A 14,111-nucleotide genomic window follows, 5' to 3' on the forward strand; every position below is an offset into this window, starting at 1 on the left:
TTTTAAGTCATGGGGAATCAAATAAAACAAGCTTTATTCTGGGTCTGATAACACATCACCCTAGCCTAGTTTTCATTCCCTGGAGAGACTTGCGGATTTGCCTGTCACTTTGGCCAGTTTATCACAGAGTGGCCCGTGTTCCCATGGCCTGGGGCTGGGGGCTGCATCCCTTGCTTCTGTTTGGACCCAGAGTCCTGTGGAGGGCAGGAGTGAAGAAGGTGACACCCCCTGTCCACCCTCACACAGCCCCATCTCTGCTCTACCTCTAGGGGCTCTCTCAGAATCCAAATCTGTTAAAACTCCAAGAAAACATAGCAAAAAAAATGATATCCTGCTTCTAGCTCCTTCCAACAGAGGACCCTAAAGAGAGTCTGTTTAGTTGCAGCCAACGGGTGAACTTTGCTTCATTGCAGTGATAAGGATGAGCTGTATGACCTGCCCAGGTGCCGATATCTATCTCCAAACTCTCTTCCCACTAGTTTTTCTATATTTCCAGATGACTCAGCTGTTTGTTCAACAGAAACGTACTGATGGCTGGCCTGGGCAAGGCACTGTGCTAGGTCACCCTGCAGGGCAGAAACTGAGTCCTTAGGAGACATAAAATTGGTTCCAGATCCTGCTTTGCCCTGAGTGGAGAGTAACTATGTAAATCACTCCTATTCTGTGGCTCTCAATTCTCTGATCTGTAAAATGAGGGGATTACTTAGATAAGCTCTGAGATCCCTTCCAGTCCTAAAAATGCTATGATTTTCAGATTACAGATCTCTGGAGTCAGTGTTTCACATTTCCAAATTTAAGATGAAAACCACATTCTTTGAGCTCTTGGCATGAAGTGCATGCTGTCTGTGAATAAGCTGTGCTTCATGGCCTGCTTGCTTCATCTGTGGTAGAAACAATCTGTTGACTTTAAGATACTTCTTGTAGATGGAGAAAGAAGCCACCTTTGAGCAAATTGGTCCGAGCTTGTTGTCCTTCAGATGGTGTGTGTGAAACAGCCCCTTGGCATGCAAAGACTAGCTGTAATATCTCTAGTGTCTTACATTTAGAATGGAATGAAGTGAAGTTACTTTTTCCTAATATCTCTAAGCTGAAGAAATAGATGTCAGATAAAAAATTCCATTCGTATAAGAATAGGGTACCTCCTCTCCCTTCATGAAGGAGTCAGCCATGAGGATGGATTGTAACCCTGGGTCCCATCCCAGGACACAGTGCATCCTTTGGCTGTGATTGTTGTCTTATCCTGACTGGCAGTGAGGTGAGGGGTCAGGGTGACCCTTCTGTTCATACCACGGAATCTGTTGACATCTGACACCTCTGTTGGGAAAGTAAAAATGAACTGGGGAAAGGAGTGAAAGGACCATTATCACTTTGACAGATGCCCATGATTGGAGACCATGCCAACTGGTGAATTCCTAATAACAGGAAACAAATGTATATTTTTCAGCTTCTTGACTGCTCTGTGAAAGGGGCTTCTAGGAAGGAACCCTTAAATGTAAATGTAATTGAGTTTAAATAACAGGGATGGGAAGAGGCCACAGCCAGCTGGCCTAGGAGTAGTGTGGTGATGGTGGTATCTATTTCTGTCATGGAGGGGTGTCAGGGCCCCAAATGACAAGCCTATCAAGGATGGAAAATAGCTTGGGTCTTCCATGGAAGTTTTTACTAAGGTAGTGTTAGGCACCCTCTCTGGAACCTCAGTTCAACCCCCTGCTTTGACCTGCTTTCTCCTTTGCATATTCCATATTTCCCCTTTTCCTTCAATGGGTGATTCATGTGGTTAATTGCTGCCCCATCTCACAGAGCTGACTGGTTGAGAGCCAAGGACTCGGGAGTCTGACAGCTTGAATTGGACTCTGGGTTCCACCACTGACTTGGGCAAGCCAGTAGAGCTCTCCATACCCCAGTGTCTTCATCATCAGAAAGGGGATGGTGATGCCATTTTCATTTAGTGATAAGGGAGAATTAGATCAGAAAGTGCACGGAGAGGGCCTTGAAACCAAGGCTGACTGTACTGACCACGTCTTCGCTCTGTGCTTCCCGTTGCCAGTCGCAGCAACCACAGCATGGACTGTTTCAGACACGATTTACTGCTCCCTCAATCCGGGGGGCCCCACTATCGAAGGTTCACAGCCGTTACCAGCCCACTGTGAAGATCCAGTCCACACTGGTTGCCAGTGGTCTGAGCAAGTAATGTTTTGGCAAGGAGAGGAAACTGTCACTTGGAAGATGCATTTTCCTCCAGAAGAATTTCCTTTCTTGTTTTCTGGTTGGATGTAGCCCCAAGAAGGAAAATAACTCAGTTCCACAGCTTAGGTTGAGTAACACCTTTGTTGATAGTGTATGCCGGATATGGTAGTGGAAACAAACACAAGCGAAGATGTAGTTCTTGTGTTCAGGGTCCTGTTGTCAGCCAGAGAAATCCATGGACACGAGATTGGCTGTAGTTTCGAACAAATGTGGGTTAGAGGTAGACGCTGTGCTTAGGTCCTTAGTGGGTTGAAAGAAGGTGTGCATCAGTGCACAGTTAAGTGTGGTGTACAAAATGCTACATTTGAGATAGAAAGACTTTGGAGTGCTGAGTGGTTAATATCATTTGGAAAGGCTAAAGATGATGTCTTAGAATTTCACTTGGGCTTAAAGAAAGATGGATAGTACATTAACAGGCAGAGTCAAGGGTGGAGTTAGCGAGAAAAATGATAGTCATGCACTTAAATGCACAATTGGTATAATTCCCAAAGACTCATTTCTGCTTTTAAATTGAAAATGAAAATACTGCTTTAAAAAACTAGTCAATTTGCTATTGATAAAGAAATCTAAGATTCTACCTGAGTAGCAACAAGTCCCTAGGAAAGAGAATAAAAGAAAAAAAAAACCCACGATATTATTTTCTAAGGTCTGCCAAGAGAATGTGAAAATTACCGTCTAGAGAATACAAACCCCACAACGAAGAGGTCATTATCGTCAAACTGCTAAGGTCATCAGTATATATGCTTTTAAATAAACCCAATGATCCTCTTAATATCATTATGGAAATTCTAGGCGCTAACATATTAAAAGTATCCTATTGGGATGTTGTGCTATTACTGTATTTTTCAAAGGCTTTGGTTTCTGAAAATTTTTACAAATACTCGGTGGCCTTATTAGTTGATAATACAATGATATTCTCAGTATTCGAATTTACTCATTTGGCTTTCCTTTCATTTATGTAAAATGTTGAGAATATGGCAGTGATTTTATATTTAATCATCATGTTGTTCTTCCCCCTAAGTTAACAAAAAGAAGAAGTATAACCTTAAGGTTTAGTAGATACTGTCATTGAAGACATTGGAAATCATTTTCCGTTCTTTATAGACGAGAAAACTAGACCCAAAGTAATAAAGTGTCGTGGTCAGCAGCACACCATTGCTCAGTGACTGGTCTGGGTCTAGAAGCCAGACCTTTTGACGCCTAATTTGATGTTCACCTTTTTGTACCATAATCCTGTTCATTGAAAAACATTGAGTACCTATATATTTGAGCGCGCGTATTAGAACACCAGGAATGAAGAGTCCAGGAGATTGTCAAATACATTTTGATTGGCAAATTGTTATTTGGCAATAACAATAGCTAACATTTACGAAGATCTCCTAAGCACTTTCACATGTATTAATTCATTAAATCCATCACAATGACCTTGTTATTGGTACTGTTGCTTTCCCCAGCTTACAGTTGGGCCATTGAGGCACAGAGAGTTGACAGAAAGTACCTAAAGTTACATATTGGAGATTCAAAAGCAGGCAGTCTAGTTCAGGGCCTGCATCTGCTTCCCCAAGATGGGATCTAGTCATTGGGAGTTTTTTGTCGCCACCTCCCCATCTGCCTTGTGTCAGAAGCAGTTTTTATAATGTCATATTAACCACACAGTTAATAAAATAGACCATACCACCATTTGAATCCTGGGTCGCTGCTCCATTTCCAGAAATGCATAGAGCATAGCCCTGTCCTGCATTAATCCAGACCTTCACAACAATCCAGACCTTTTCTGTCAACTCTCTGTGCCTCAACGGCACATCTGTAAACTGGGGAAATAGTACCAATAACAATGCCATTGTGATGGATTTAATGAATTAATACACGTGAAAGTGTTTAGGAGAACTTTGTAAAGGTTAGCTATTGTTGTTATTGCCAAATAACAATTTGCAGTCAAAATGTGTTTGACAATCTCCTGGACCCTTCATTCCCGGTGTTCTAATCCACGACTCAAATCTGTAGGTACCCACTGTTTTTCAACGAACAGGATTATGCAGTACCATCTGGAAGAGCCTTACAGCTGTAGGGCAGCTCCACTGAGGAGAGAGCGGAATCTCCCCAGTTGAGCAGGTGATTTACACTCCCCTGGCATTCGCAGCGATAACAGCCGTATTTTTCCCTCCGCCTGGCCTGTGTCTTGACTTTGGACAGGAGTCCAAAGTGAGCTGCGTCTTTGTGTCTGCTCCCTGTACCACGGAGGGTGTGAGCTGCACGCTCCCTACCCGGTTCTGATAGGGAATGGGGATTAGACTCCAACATTCCAACATCATTATGTAAAGGAAAATGGCATCATTCAGAGAGGTGGGGCTGAGCCGTCCAAAATATTTGATAACACTGAAACAGCGTTTTTCCTCTTCCACGATGAATCCATGTCTCCATTTGCATTTGTTTAAAAAAAAAAAGAAAAAACTCCTGACAGCACCAACAACACAACAAGAGAGATGCACAGCCTGAGCAATAAATCTCTCGAGGCATTCAGCAAGTGCCACAGGGCTCATTAATCTTGATTATTTCCCGTAATAGATAACTTCACAAATCAGCTATTATTCCTAATCACGCACATAAAGATAATGGATGGGTAATAGCTTCCTGCATGGTTAGACCAAAATAAAATTTCATGTAAAAATGTATTTCTACAAATTCCAACGAAAGGTGTTTTCTTGCTTTCTTAAAGGGGCAGGAGGAGATGGGGGAGCAACCACTGAGGGCAAAATTGATCCTTGAGGCTTGGGTTTGAAGGAAGAATTAGGTCTCTCTGATTTTCTTGGAGACATTCACTGGCTTGGGTGCCACCCTGTCGCTGTCAGGTGGTTTTGAGAGACTGGGGGCCACAGGAGGCTACAGAACTGTGCAGTTCCAGTCTCTAGATGGTGTTTGGGAAGACCGCTCCTCCCAAAATACAAAGCACTGTGACGTCAGCGCTGTCTTACATCTTCTAAGGATGGCATTGGTGTTGGGAATGTTTGCTGAGTTTGAATTCCGTTACCTTCCCAGGGTTTATGGATGACCCCAGGAATGCTCTTCATATACCAGCTCCTAAACTGAATGAACAATGAAAAAAGATGAATAGGTGACGAGAGATGTGTTTCGTACACATTGGGATGGGGTGTGGATGGTAAAGCGTTGGTGTTGTAAGCAGGTGACACTAGATGGGAGTAAACCTAAAGAGTCCTAGGACTCCCAGGTCTTTTTCAAGGGGCAAAAACCTGTGTCTGTGGAGTGCCTGAAAGACTTCTAACTGAAATTGCCCAGGTGAAGGGAAGTAGCAACTGGCTTCTGCTTTTAAATTATGCCCTTCTGACGGCACCTCGACTGACGTAGAACATGGTGCTGTTATCACACAGCAGCGAGCTGCAGCTGTCTGTCATTTTCTTCTCAAAATGCCAGTGCCTTAAAGTAAGGCCTAGAATGAGATGCATCACATTTATGATGGGATTTGACTCCATATTATTCAGTCAGTCGGAATAATCAGCCTATCACAACAACACATACCCACAGAAACATCGTCTCATAACACGCGCCTTTGAACCCCCTGCATTGCTGGATAGTACTAGCAAGTGTCTGTTCTTCTATAGCCTCTTCTCCGGGCACCTAAAGTCAAAATTTCACTTCAGACTTCTCTTTTTACCTGCGGTGAAGTAGTTAGGCTTTATCAGAACTTCCAAAGGAGAAGGAGAGCTGGTCTGCTTCTCAGGGCCTCGCATACTATACACGTTTCTTAAATATTGGAGTAGAAGATGATTAACTTTTTTCCTGCCCATGAAGTCTGTTCTTCTGATACATTCTCCACCATGGCAGAATCACTGAATGCCCTTTAGGTGGAAGGCAGTGTGTTAGGCGTTGGGAACACAGGTGTTAAGATGTGATTTGAGCCTTTAATGAACGTTGTGGTTCGGTAGAGGAGGTAAGATGCAGAAGCAAATGTCCACACGTGAGCAAAGGTGAGGTGTGCCAGAAAGGAGGCGAGAGCAGTGCTGAGGACGTTCAGGTGAGGCAGGGCTATGCACTAAAGGAGGCACGAGTTTGTACCCATCACTGTGAGAGGAAAAGACGTGAGAGGCAGAGTGAACAGCATGAGTGAGGCATATGCATAGAAACACTTTGGACATCTTTAGGGACAGTGACCAATCCAGCCAGATGGGAACATTATCAGTGGAAAAAGAGATAAGGCAGAGAATGTGATAGGCTGAATTTTAGAGGACTTTGCACGCTGGGCTAAGGGGTTGGACATTGTTCTCTAGACATTAGGGATCTAGTAAAGGGTTTATAGCAGGGCATGGCATGGTTAGACCTGTGGTTTAAGAAGATGAATTCAGTAATCTACAGAGTGGACTAGAGGAGGAAGAGCCTAGCAGAGCCGGCATGCATACCCCTGCTCACCTTGATTTCTCAAATGATGATGCTTCTCAGCCGTGTGAATGGATGTGCAGAAACACATGTCTTAGGCAGAGGGAGCCAGGAAGAACTGGTGGTTTTGTTGGGTGTGGCGGGTACTGCAGTATAACACATCATCCCAAACTTAGTGACATAGAACCTCTTCCTTATGAACTCTGTGGATTAGGAGTTTGGACAGGGCACAGAGGTGGTGGATGGCCTGTCTCTGTCTGACAGTGTCTGGGAGCCTCAGCTGGAAGGATTCAAATGGCAGGTGACTCAGCTGGCTGAGGACTGGAGTCATCTGGAGGTGTCCTCGCTAGCACATCTGACACGTGGGAGGTGTTACTGGAAAGCTGGGCTCATCTGGAGCTGTTGACTGAAGCACATGCGAGCTTCTCCTGTGCATTGGGCTGCCATTGGCACAGCTGCTGGGTTTGAGAGAGGCAAGCTTCTGTAGCAGGGAGTCTTCCAGTAGAACCAGGAGAAAGCTGTATGATCCTTGCGAGAGGCGAGCTTCTGTAGTGGGGAGCCTTCTAGTGGAACCAGGAGAAAGCTGTATAGTCCTTTTCAGCCTAGCCTCAAAAGTTGAACAGTGCCACTTCTGCCACATACTGTTGGTGACAAGAGTCCTAAGAGCCAGCCCAGATTCAAGAGGAGAGGATTGGACTCCCACTGTCAGTGGGGATGGCAGGGTCACATTGCAGAAGAGCATGTGGGATGGGAATAATTTCCGGAGCCGTCTTTGAAACACACAGTAGGCCACAGTGGAGGTTGGCAGCTGATGGCAGCAAAGATGACTAATTCAGTTAACACTTGCTGAGTTTGAGGTGCGCATAGGATTTTGAAGGTGAAAAAGACGTAGTAACTGAAGATACAGGAGTTACACACCAGTCGAGAGACGTGGAAGACTTTTAAGAAAGGAGATAAAAGCAAACAAGGTGGCCAGAGATAAGCATAACTGCTGCAGGCATCTCGACATTTAGAAGACCAGGATGAGGAACCCAAGAAAGGGAGGGACAGGCTGAGGAGAATTGGAGCCACAGTGGCTAGATGAATGAAGGGCGTGAAGAAAGGAGTGTCAGTGTATGGTCTTTGAAAGAGATTTCAGTGACTGGTAGAAGCAGAAGCCAGATGGCAAGTGCTTAACGAATAACGAGGTAGAGAGAAGGCAAAAGCCATGAGAAGTATATCCAGAGGAGAAGAAGTCATCCCACCAAAAAGATACATGCCCCCATATGTTCATCACAGCACTGTTCACAATAGCGAAGACATGGAGTCAGCCCAGGTGCCCATCAGCTCAATAGTAGGCCTAGGGAGCACCTTGAACGCTCTGAAGGGAGACAAGGGGTAAAAGAAGTAGCTGTGGAAGACTTAGGAAAAGAGAGAATTTTTGTATATGTGTGTATTTAAAAGAATAAATGGTAGTTTTTTCCTCCCAGAATGAAGGACTTCTTATTTTTGACCTTCAGAAAATATGGAGTACATCCTGTCTGAATCTGGATATGCCTCTTTTACGTATTTCTTTCCCCCCTCCCAATTAATAAAATCAAATGGATTTCTGTTTTCTAGTGTTTAATCATTGGAAAAGGATTTTATAGGTTAGAATACTCAGGCATTTTAACAGACTCACTTGAGAGAACACTGAAAGATTGACTTGTAATTTGGAAATGTACATATTGAAATTATAGTATTATATATAATCTTGAAAAGTTAGAGACAGCCTAAATATCCAACAATAAGAGAATAGGTAAAGATACTATGGTATATCTACATAATAGAATATAGGGATTTAACATTAGAATGATAAGGAAAAAGGCTAATATTTACTGATTATTTTCTATTCTCTAGTGCTGGGCTGGGACAGAAGTGATCTAATGTAATTCCTGAAGAGTTTTAAGAGGGTTAGATCATACTGTCATCAATGTTTAGGTGAAAATTGATACCTAAGTTAAAAATCATATGTGCATATGTAAACAACTTTTTAATAAAAATACAGGCTAGAAATAACTGACGGTTATATTGGAAGAATAAATCTGTATGTTTTGTTCTGTCACCTAAATGATGTTGTTTTTTAAAAACAGGTAATCATTGTATTGAATATCATACTTTTATAATCCTTAATGTGCTCAAGATCATGTGTAGACTAAAACATCAATTATGAGTTACTTCTGAAATTCCTTTTGAATAGGATGATTTCAAGAAAAAAGACGTAAAGCAGTAAGCCTATGGTATGAATGTTTGATTCTCCTTTTTTGTCTAACCAGCTTCCTAACATAACATGTTAGGGCACAGCTGCTCCTCCCAGTCCTTGACAAACACCACATTCAGGTTTCATCATTTTTCATAAATAGCCATTGAGTCAGCTCAGTAGAAGACATTAAGTGAAATTGCTGGTCTCCCAGGACAGGGGAGATAAGGCTGTTCTCCCTGGGGAACCGTTCAACAAAGGAATGAAAATTTTTGTGAGAAACGTGGCCTCCTTTATAGAAGTTAATCAACCTGTTTGGGGCTTGAGAAAATACTGACCTCCATGCCTAGGACCTAAAAGAGATGAGACCTTGAGTACATGGCACATCCCTTAAAGAAAGTTCACGTGCTTTGCCTTTTCTTTCAATGCCTTTCCTCATTTTTTAAAGACAGGGTAAACTAGACCTGTGAGGAAATACTACATTGCAGTCTTCCTCGGTCAAATGAGAATGTTCTCTGCTGATTGACAGCAATACAAGGAAAGGTTACATCGAAGATGGAGGCGAACCCGAATTTTTTCCCCTACCAGCCTAGTAGCTTCTGAACTCATTTTGTGAAATGAAACTGGGAGAAGAATTTAACTCACAGAAAAATGGGGAAAGGCAAGCAATAAAATTGCCCTGAATGACTAAAAATGAACTCACCACTGTCTAAATCTTCTCCAAGTTAAGAACATGACTCTCAGTCAAATACAGAATGGACAGTTGTCACAGATGTAACTCATTCACGAGGAAACCAGTAAGATGGTAATGTTGGCTTAAAGAGCATTTGCAGAACCTGGTATTTATAGGCGTTTAGAAGAGCAGAATAAAATTTCTCAATTATATATAATGCTATCAATATCTTAGAAAGTCATAAAACCGTAACCATTGGGATGATCATTTCAACTAGACATACATCTAGAATTTAATCTGTAATTTCTGATCCAAGGCCAAATAGCAAAATCAGAGATAGATCCTCCTTCTGAGAGAATGAAATAATCCCTGTACAGGCCTCTGAAGGGCCCCAGTATGACAGTGGAAGGGTACCGTCTACCACTGCCACCTTAGCTTATCCATAGGTGTTACTTATTCTTAACATCACACAATTTTTGCTTTTCCCCGTCAACTTTTAAACACGTTTTAGGAAATATAATACAACTTCCAGCTTCCTTTATTAGAATAATGATGCTGATCAAAACACAAATGAGAGATTGTTTGCGAACACCACTTTAGCCTTGATCTCAGGCCTTGGCCCCCTTATTCCAGGCATTGTAGGGGAGAAAACATTTCTCACCCATTGCAAGGTTCATAGCTCAGACCCTCATAACAAAAGATTAAGAAGAGAGAAGCAGACAGATTTACTTAACGTTATATGGGCTCCTTCAGAAGGAAATGAAGAGCCAAAGAAACAGGGAGAACTGTGTTTCTAACAGTCGTGCAGAAGTATGATTGGAGGAAAGAAGGGTAGATCTCATGGTTTTGAACTAAGGAGACTTAACAAGGCGTGTTTGTTCAAATTCTTCTGTGTTCCTGTTTCTTCAGATATAAGGAGGTTCTTTTGAGGCCAGAAAATTATTTCCAGGTTTTGTGATCGCTTCAGGGAAGAAGGCGAGAGTGGCCCTCTTACCCGTGCCATGTTCACGAATGCCAAGATGCCACAGTTGGGGATAGCGTGGCCTGAACCCCATCAGCATTCTGGACTGATAAATGAACACTCAGTCCATAGCTGAGTGAATCCATCCACCCGCAGGAGCCAGATATCTTACTTTATCACCTCTAAATTTGCAGCCCAACGTTTCTTTGCTCTTCTCTGTTGGGAGATGACTTTCCTGGCGTTTCAGATGCTATCCAGGGCAATTCCGTCCACTACTCCACTGTGTAATAGGCTGTGCGTCTTGATTGGCATCAGTCTTAATTTCTTACTCTGTCAGGCACTTAGCATGCCGATAGATGCAAAGTGATGCGGTTACTTGTAATTGTCTCCCCCAGCTCTTTTTGCATCCACTGTTAGGTTGACTTCTACAGAAGAAGAAGAAGTTCATGCTGCTGTCAATCATTTGTGGGACATTTGGTCTGTTCCCTCTTCAGACAGTGCTTTTCGGGCCACAGTTTGATGTTTGGGAATTAATGTGAAAATTCCAGTGGACTCTTCCCAGGGTTCAGGCTGAGTCTTGAAAGTCCTAACACCCAACATTATCTTAGCTACACCTCAGGGTGTTTCTGTCTTCACAGAGGGTATTGTGAAATTTAAAGTAATAATATTAATTTATTTATGTAAGTAAATCTATGGCATGCAAACTAGGGATGTGGAGAAGGATGGAAAAGAGGAGGAAGAAGAGTAAGAAAGGTGTTACCAAATCAAATCCATAACCCTGTGCATATCCCAGCTCCATCATTTCAGCAAATCACTACCTTCAAGTCATCAAATTGAGTGTCGTAGTAAAACTGTTCCTATATGTCAAGCAAAACTTTAAACAAACTTGATATAATCTACAACTATAAAACAGTTCACCAATTTTGATTCATCAGGGAGCAGTTTTTTTTTTTATTCGCCTTCTTCAGGCCCTTTTTACAACTGAATCAGCCAGTCAAGTCTGTTAACATGGCCTGAATTGTCTATGTAATCGCAGCCTACCACTTATTTTTCAATCTCTGTTTTACAGTTAGAACCCCAGAATGGCTGACTAAGAAGGTCAACCTGTGGTATAATTATGATGGCTTCAGATTGTATCTCTACCACTCAGATGAAATTAACTCTTCTAAGGTTGAGTCAGTGTTTTCCATCATTGTCATGGACAATTAGTAGCCACTTACAATTAGTTACAGTTTGTTTCTGCTAATGGCATTACAGATGAAATCAGACCAACCACAGGACAGTCGACATGAATTCTCAGAGATCGGATGTCCACATGGTACTGGAAGCCATTCCATTTTTCAGGCCAGTTTATAAAGCCGCTTTCTGTGTATTGCAGTGCTTTATTTGCCCTGGTGTTTATTAAACGTGTCTTTGTGGCAAATTAACTTGCTGGCAACCTAGCTGCCTGACCGAATTGAATTGCAGAACATTAACTTTATACTAAGTACACAACAGTGACAAGAACTGTATATTATTTTAGAGACAAAAGAATCTGCTGTTTTTCTAAAATGCCATCATTTGTAAGCATGGCGTTGGAAGAAAAGTTTGTCCAAATGAGCCATGGTTATAGAGGTTCTGGTCACTAGGATATGCAGTCCACTTATGGGCAAAACGCTGCATTGTTTTTCTGAAACTATCTTGTCTGTCTCTTCTTCCTCATTCTTATCACAATGAACTTGGGAATGTTTAGTAAATCAGGTGACTTGAAATGGTTGAATGTTTTCCAACCTTCTCGTACTGAAGTGGTCGACAATAAAACTTCCGTAGCAACCAGCTTTTTCCTGACAACAATTTCTTTGGAAGGGGAAAAAAAAAGCAAAAGGGAAGTGAGAGCCGTGTCTATATGTTAAATACATGTGCTGATTTATTTTTAAAGGTAGAATAGAGTGTTTTAAGCACTCTGGGAAAAAGGCTGCCCATCATGTGTGCATGTCAGAGTGTCTGTCATTTGGTTTCTGAATCTTCACGAGGAAGAGTATGTCCCTGACATACACACTACCTTAGCCATCGGATGAGCACATACGAGACTGCTTGGTGTGGTCCCCTCAGTAGGGGACATTGACGAGAACTCTAGTGCAAAACCTTGAAGGATACACTGTACTTGTTTTAATTGCATATCATTTTCTACGTTAATTAATGTGTCCATTCTGATTTCCCAAAATGGCAAATAATGATGTGTGAAAACAGTATAATTACATTTTGATATTTTTAGTAGAGTAATAACTGGATTCGATTTGCTTTTGATCTTGAAAGTTGTTTATCATTCCTGTCAGTCATTCATCCCTTTTAATTATATTTACGTTCGTTGTCGGTTTTTATTTTTAACGAGGCACCCAGATCAGCACTGGCCTTGATGCGTGGCCCCCGTGATACTTTGGGCAGGAAGTTTACAAAACAAAGTTTCTTCCTGTGATTGTTAGCAAAATGCTTTGAGATTCTCTTTTTCTGAGAGAAGCATGCACATGTAACACACGTCAGCAGGCTACTAAGCAGAGTTTGTGACTTCATTAGAATGAGCATCCTTGCATTTGGGTGGAAGTAGCACAATAGCTGGCGGTTGTGTGCTGCATCATCCCAGAATGTGTCATTTGGGTGGACGTGACTGAGGACCGTGGCAGAGTCGCGTCCGTGACTGTATGTAGCCGTCTCAGTGCCCCCGCATTCGGCATGTTTTCTGCAGTAGCTCATGAGTTTACCTGGAGCTAAGATGAAGCTAAGAGATGTTTTTAAATCCACGACCTGCAGGGGGAGGGCAGCTGAGATTTAACAGGCATGTAAGCTTGCATATCTTTTGCCCACATTTTTAACTCTAACAATGGAGTTGTCACTGGGAAACAGCGTCCCAGCTTGGGAGAAGGCCTATTGCCTTTCAACTTGAAAGAGGTTGTGGTAGAATTTTTGTTTGGCGACCAGAAAAAGAGTCTGATGGAGGCAGGCACGCAGCGCTCCCCACTAGGAGAAGCTGGCGTTGGCATTCATCATCATGACAGGAGACACTTCGAAATGAAATTCTCACAAATTATGAGGCCAACATTTAGAATCAGGAAGAAAGTGATGAAACCACTTGTGAAACTCCCTTGTGAAAAAGGATGCATTTATTTTAGCTGATTTTTAAAGCAAAGCTATCTTTTAAAAAAAACATATCCTTAGAATTTATGGTGTAACATTTTGCCATATTTATTGTACATTATCATGAAAGTATGTCTGGACACCTACTTCGCATCCGTAGGTATTACCAGCTCCTTCTACCTCCTTCAACCTTTGTACTGGCATCTGATTTTGCAAAAACAAACAAGTAACCTCATGTTGACCTGCATTTATTTGAAACGCATTATGCACCAATGCAGAGGAAATGCATTTACTTCTACCTCTGAACAACTAGAGCTTAAGTAATGCATTTCAGGAAGGTAATCTATTAGAACAGCCCTCTTGAGAAGTGCCATGTTATGAATGGATTCTGCATTTAAAATATCCATTTTGTTGCCTCCCTCCTGCTAATTACTTCTTTCTTTGTCTTACCTCTAATTTGCATGACTTGAGCAGAACAGAGGGAATGGAGTCCGCTGTTTCCCCTTCACGAA

The 14,111-nt window shown here is 42.2% G+C and overlaps 1 protein-coding gene across 15 annotated transcripts in view; it reads left to right on the forward strand.

Moving 5' to 3' along the window:
• CELF2 (CUGBP Elav-like family member 2) overlaps positions 1-14,111 on the forward strand; it is an 866,203-nt gene that overhangs the window by 612,432 nt on the left and 239,660 nt on the right. The window lies entirely within an intron of this gene.

Source organism: Macaca thibetana, chromosome 9 (genome assembly GCF_024542745.1).
Source record: "Macaca thibetana thibetana isolate TM-01 chromosome 9, ASM2454274v1, whole genome shotgun sequence".
Lineage (NCBI taxonomy): Eukaryota > Metazoa > Chordata > Mammalia > Primates > Cercopithecidae > Macaca > Macaca thibetana.